Raw genomic sequence first — 7,000 nt, forward strand, 5'->3', positions numbered from 1 at the left:
AACCTACCTTTCTATTGAGCTCAAGGCCATTTTCCTTGTCATCCTACATAACAATTTCCTCCCAAACACGTTTATCATGTGTAAGTAACCTGGTTTGGTTCTCTCTCTCTCTCTCTCTCTCTCTCTCTCTCTCTCTCTCTCTCTCTCTCTCTCACCAGACCCTAGCAAAATGGATGTGTGTGTCACAAAAAGCAATTACTAACTTGTTCGATTTCAATTTTATCAGTAGGAATCTTCTCAATTCCAGTGTCTCCTCCCCTTTGCATTCCAATTAAGCCCACCCCCTGCTTATTGCCATCTTCCCTTGCATCACCCATCTCCTACCAGCATGTCGTCCGTCAGCTCCTCACAAGCGACGATGGTTCCTACCCGTTTTGCCACAACCTATCGCATTTCTCCCAAGCAGTGTGAGACACACATTCCTCCCAATGAGCATGCCCCTTTCATCAAGCACAACAACATGACACACACACACACACACACACACACACACACACACACACACACACACACACACACACACACACACACACACACACACACACACACACACACACACACACACACACACACACACACACACACACACACAGAGCAGGGATTTTGTGGCATGTGCAGTTGTTTGAGAGAGAGAGAGAGAGAGAGAGAGAGAGAGAGAGAGAGAGAGAGAGAGAGAGAGAGAGAGAGAGAGAGAGATCTATCTCCAAAATCAGTCACCTCCTCCCCCTTGGATTTCGACCTTGGCTCGCTCGTTGTGACCAATGCCTATTGTCTCGGGCTTTGACCTCCCCCTAGAGACACGCACACAGCTCCCATGTCACCTTCCCCTAGCCACCTATCATCATCTTCCTTTTTATTTCAAACCCACACCAAAGATCTCCTGTTATTCTTCTTTAAAAAATGGGTCCTCCCCTACTGGGTGATTTCAAACATCAAGTCATCTCTTATACATCCAATATTTTGTGCTGCCTCTAATAGCCTTCCAGTAGCTGTAATTTCTAGAAGAAACCGACAATGGCAATGAGCATGCAAACTATCTACACACGAAGGAATATGCAAAAATATGAAAAATATAGTTTTATATGCAAAAAAATTAAAAAAATGGAGCGCTTTTATGCCATGAAAAAATAGCCGGATAGGCGGTTGAGCACGTAGTCCGTCCGCACGCGTGCGAATAGATTGCGTGCTCAACCGCCTACCTAATTATTTTTTTATGACATAAAAGTGCTCCATTTTTTGAATTTTTTTGCATATTCATACTATTTTTCTAGGAAAATTCAAGAGGAATTTTTTTTCCCTCCCTTCTCGATCTATTTTCTTGAATTTCCAACTAGCTCAAGGCTAAGCCTAGAGACGATTTTCCCCACTCATGTGAATCTACACCCACTCTGTGACAATATGTATCACAAAGTATTTTTCATAGTTTGAGCTCACTGTTCGTCCGCGCGCATGCAGACGAACAGTGAGCTCAAGATATGAAAAATACTAGTCATTCTCAACAGCGATTGCTGATGCGCATTTTGGAGCATTGCTGCGCCCATGGAATGCGTAAAAAGCAAAGGGAATAACGACACGGCAATGATTAATAGCTACAAAGGTGGGGTCTTTTGCAGCGCAAGCTTGAGACAACGGCATGCTTGAAGAGCTCGATAGAGAAAGAAGCACCAGTGCCGGGTTGTTGTGAGGTTAGAAACGCAAGAGGAATGGCTTCCATGGGCGCCATTGCCAGCATGGCATATTCTGTCAAGCTTGGCATAAAAAAGCTTGCAGAGATTTAAGAATTGCACTCTTCGAGGATACTAGCTGGTTTTGATACTGCGGTGAGCGACAACAGGAGGTTTCTTCATGTTGTATATAGAGTGGGTGACCTAGAAAAAACAATCAAGTGAGCAAACTTTTGTTTGTATTATTTAACATGAAGACCTGTAGCTTATGAATTGACACATTTTGATCTGAATGCACAGGTTTTACATGGAGTGTCTTGGCATGAAGCTTTTACGGAAGCGAGAGAGAAATACACCAATGCTTTTCTTGGCTATGGTCCAGAAGATATTACTCATTTTGTTGTGGAGTTGAATTACAATAAGCCTTACTGTTTGAGGAGTACTCTTTAATAGAAGACTTCCTTCACCTCATGCTCATTGATTGCCATGGTTCCTCTGCAGACTACAACGTTGATAAATAGGATATAGGAGTAGGTTTTGGCCATTTTGGTATTGCAGTTGAAGATGTGGGTTGACTTATCAAGCTTTGTGATTTAAGATAATATGATTGAAAAGATGCCCCAGTTAGTTACCTGAAGAATGTCGTTGCATCTGATACTCTTATGTTGATGGAGCTATTTAGGTCTACAAAGCTGTAGAGCTTGTGAAGTCCAAGGGTGGTAAGGTTTCTCGAGAAACAGGTCTGGTCAAAGGAGGAAGTACTGTAATTGCATTTGTTGAAGATCCAGATGGCTACAAATTTGAGCTGATATAGAGAGGCCCCACCCCAGAGCCTCTCTGTCAAGTCATGCTAAGATTTGGGGACCTTGATCGTTCTATCAAGTTTTATGAAAAGGTTTATAGTTTTATGAAAAGGTTTAGAGTTTATAGTTTATGCTAAGAGTAAAGGCTGTGCTAGTAATAACGGTTAAAGCTAAGCTCCTTTTTGGATTTTGTAGGCGTATGGAATGTAGCTTCTTAGAACAATAGATAATCCTGATTACAAGCTTTGAACGTCTAGCATGTTTTTCTTTTTTATTGCTTTATGTTTTGTGTGTTTACTCGAAGTTCTTTCAATGCTTGTTTCAATCAAACTGCCAGGATGTGGGGGTGCTTCTGTAGTGGTTCATCTAGCATTTTAAATGTTATTGTTTTTTGTGAGGTTGATTTGGAAGTTCTCCAAATACTTGTTTTAATGGAAATGCCAGGAATGTGGGGTGGTTTTTTTCTTGATATGCAGTTTGTATACTTGCATTTGAACCTGAGAGTATAGATGTTCTTCCATTGATCTTCTTAGAGCAGAGTTTGGTTTTTATTTGGGGCGTGGATGAAATGGGTTATGTATGCCTTTGTGTTTTCCAGATATTTCGGTTGTGTAATCGTTTGGCAGGTTGGTGTTTTTTTTGTTGAAGCTAGTTGGCCAACCCTCCAGATGACGAGATCCTTTAAACTTACGCGAGCAGGCCAACCCTCCAGATTGACGATAGGGTATCATATCATGTTCATTTATAATCCGAGGCAGACAACCCAATGCTAAAATATTTGAACCAAATATCTTCAAAACAAAAGGCCACGATCCATATTCCAGACCGCCACAAGATGACCTGATGCAATTTGACCATGTAAAGGAAAATCTTGGATTATATAGATATTTCTCTTTGATCAAAAGTGTATTTGCCTCAACAATTATGTATGCACACTTACACATGCATATATAACCAAAGTCCTTTATAAACTAAATTCATATGTGTATATATACGGCATGATGCACCCTCATTTGGTATGTGCATTCTTTTTATGTGTGTACCCAAGGAAATATTGTAGATTGCCTTACAAGTACTTGGGCATCCAGGATAGTCAAATACATCTGTGTGAAGTGTGATTTCATTACAAGTTCAGGAAAGATAATTGGGCTACTAGGAGAAACTTGCCAAAAAAGGGATTATGGTGATATACATTGTCTCTATTGGTACTAAAGTAGATGTGATATACGTTGTCTCTACTAAACCTTGCTACAAATTCTACTAAAGTAGACGTGGGGCAAGTTTAGATGAAAAGAAACACCGAAAAAGCTACAAATTTCCACATTAGAGCCATTAAAAGGGGCTAGGGCCACAAACACATCCTCAAAACAAAGCAAACAAATACGTTTTAAGTGATGACTCATGAGAGATCAAAGAGCCGCTTATGAGAAAACGGTGTGGGTCTCAAGGAAAGATTTTATAATTATGGGGCCTAACACAGTACTTGGAAAATGGGCCATTGATTGCTGAGCATCTTAGGAAACGACCATGCAAGCATGTGCATCAAAAGATTGTTGCCTGCATGCTGGCGGTGCAACATTTGTAGGTAATGTGTGTATATAAAAAGCATTTTAATCAATCATGAACTACACAGTGATTTCAATCAATGTTAATAGGAGATGAACTACAGATATTGTCAAGCTCAATTTTCAAGAAAATCTGAATTGAGACGAGAAGCATAAAGCAATCATTTGCCTCAAGAAAAAACCACATATACTTACAAGTGGAAGGAATGGAATTATGTAGAACTTGAATATAAATGAGCAATTCATCTTGATTCCTATACTTGAAAGTTGCTCATAATTTATTTTGTTTTGTAGTGCTATATGTATGTCAAATTTCACTACTTTTGAAAGCACAACATAACTCATTATTTAACAAACATTGCATACATTGTCTTCTATTAATGTTTCTTCTTCCATTCCATATGGAAGATGGGTTTACACACTATGTTAAATTTTATATGAACATTACCAAGATGTGATAAAAACCTCCATGTGAAATTTTTTAGATGTACATGGATATATTTGAAGGTTTTTACACTAAATTTTGTATGTATTATCACCTTTGAATTTAAAATTCAGAGGTAAGGTTTTAAATTTATAGGTTGTAATAGAGGGTATCTGTTGAATAAAATTTGAATATAAGAGTGAATCTTTTAAGATGCATACGAAGGTGACTCGTGGTGTCACAGGGTGATGCAATGAGGGTATATTATAAGCAAGAGATGGTAGCAGTTGATAGGGGGAGGAGGAGGGAGCGTAGTGGCACAAGCGGAGCAGCAGCTATGTGGTTGCACATGGAAAGCTTTTTTATATGTAACCGAATTATACGCAGAGGTTTCAGTGTGGAATTGTGATGGTGTGGTTAGGCCTCCCAAGCTCTAGTGGATAACCAAGGTTCAAGCATGAGCTTCAGAGTTTTGCTTGTGATGCTCCACAAAGGACCTTGTGAGCACAACCAAAGAGGATTTGAATAGATTTTGTTGAGAATTATAAACTAGCTTGTAGTGGAACCTGTACGTGATTATGCTACACATGGGTTGTTTTATATAATTTTGAGTATTTTTGTTTGCAAGTAGTGTTTGAAAAAACGTGTCTCAAGTTACAACTAGGCTGCTTTGAAACTAAAAATTTCCATTTGAGTGCAAGAGGAAAAAGAAAATCGTGTTTCGATTTTGAGAAAGCTAATGTAGAAATATACAAAATTAGTTTTTTTTTTTGCAAACTCAGGGAAAGAAATTATGTAAGGTGTTTCCAAACTCTCTTTGTAAAAGATTTGAACTATTTTCTAGACCTAAACAAAACATATGCACAGTAACCATTTTCGAAGTCTACCACATCTCACTCTAGTCAACCTCAATTGCTCCTACCAAGAACCTCATTTTACTAGCAGTAATGCATCACATTTTTTATAGAAGAGGACTAGAACAAAAGAAGGATGACATGCCATAGTGAAACAAATTATTGATGAGGCATATGTGAATGCTTGTCCTAAAATTTAGAGTGGAGAAACCGTTAGTCTTAGGTCATGCTGAGTGGGATGTGACAATATTGATTAGCTTGGAGAGTAGTTGTGATAAATCTCTTACCATGTCTAGTGTCAGAGGAGGCATATCGATTCTACAACAGAGGTTTGGTGACTTGGTATGATATTAGAAAAAATATGGGTTCTCCATGGGCCTTGTAAGGATCCCTAATTTCAAGGGATTAGGGGTTAAATTACTGACACTTTAGGGGACAAGAAAGACCACTCCTAGGTTGAATAGTGGTTTCACCCATTAAATGCATGGTATTGCCCTCTTTAATGTAAGTAGCCCCACAAGAAATCTTTAAGAAATCGTTTTGGAATTTTGAGGACATGTTCTATTTCGAGAACAAGTCATGGCCATTTTTGATTGGCTATGTTTTGAATTTTATACTTAGTTGATCTTTAAAATTAGGGTATGACGCTGACTGCATGGCTTCCTGAAGCAGGCTCGCGTACATTAACTGCCTCCACATGTGGTACGCTCAACTGGACGCTAAGGTGGCACGCTCTGATTTGTGACCTTGAATGCTGCCAGCCCATCTAATATGCGGCTCTATATGCTGCCTTCAATGGTAGTCCTGACTAGTCGCAATTGGATGCCCAAGTGGCGTGCTCTGATTGGCGAGCATGAATACGCCAGCCCGCCTATATTTGGCTTGATTGCAATGCTTTCAATACCAAGCACCAGTCCTTAACTCTGTTGGAATCAGCTCAAGCCACATGTGTAGTTGAAAGTCGACCCCTAGTTGATGGCCTGCGATTTCAAAATTGATCTTGTCCTTATAGCTCTAATGCGGGTCCTTTTCCACAAAAGAAAACCACCAAAGATGGCCACCTAGTTGGTATTTGACCTGCAAAACCACTAAAAGGGGGGACAAGACCATGACACAACTATATTTTTATAGGGACTAGGGGATATCCCTCCTCTCACCTAATTGGCCAAATTTTAATCAGCCTCAAATCAAAGAGGCCCATTGAGACCCCATATTTTTCCTAATAGCTTAGTTTAGAGCATACAACCCGCATACAATTTGTTTCTTGAGGAACACATCAAAAGTTCAAGACTCATGAGGTAGATCTTTGTGTGTGCGTGTGCGCACACACACTAGTGTTAGGATTTGACATGCACACTATACTTTGAATGGCCCAAACACAATCCTAGTGTTAAGATGAATTTGTATTCCACTTGTAGCATACATAATGCATAGTGAGAAGTTGATCGTTTCTTCAGTGGTCATTACGCTCTCAAAGCCTATAGTCACTCAGATCTAATGAATGAAAGGTATATTTATTTTGACAACACTACTCTTGCATGGTTGTGTTTTTGGTTCTTTTATAGAGCTTGGTTTACTATTATGGATTCTTGTGTGTAGTTGGAAATTGTGAGGTAGAAAGGTTTTCCTTTGAGTGTATTTTATAGTAGTAGTAATTCACCATATCATGTCTCTAGATGAGTAATATATA

At 39.3% G+C, this 7,000-nt stretch overlaps 1 pseudogene; it reads left to right on the top strand.

Annotated features, from left to right (window-relative positions):
- The first annotated feature begins 1,964 nt into the window (after positions 1 to 1,964).
- LOC147461612 (putative lactoylglutathione lyase, chloroplastic) lies at positions 1,965 to 2,716 on the top strand (annotated as a pseudogene).
- The last annotated feature ends 4,284 nt before the right edge of the window (positions 2,717 to 7,000 follow it).

This window comes from Adiantum capillus-veneris, chromosome 3 (genome assembly GCF_014529385.1).
Source record: "Adiantum capillus-veneris isolate H3 chromosome 3, ASM1452938v2, whole genome shotgun sequence".
NCBI lineage: Eukaryota > Viridiplantae > Streptophyta > Polypodiopsida > Polypodiales > Pteridaceae > Adiantum > Adiantum capillus-veneris.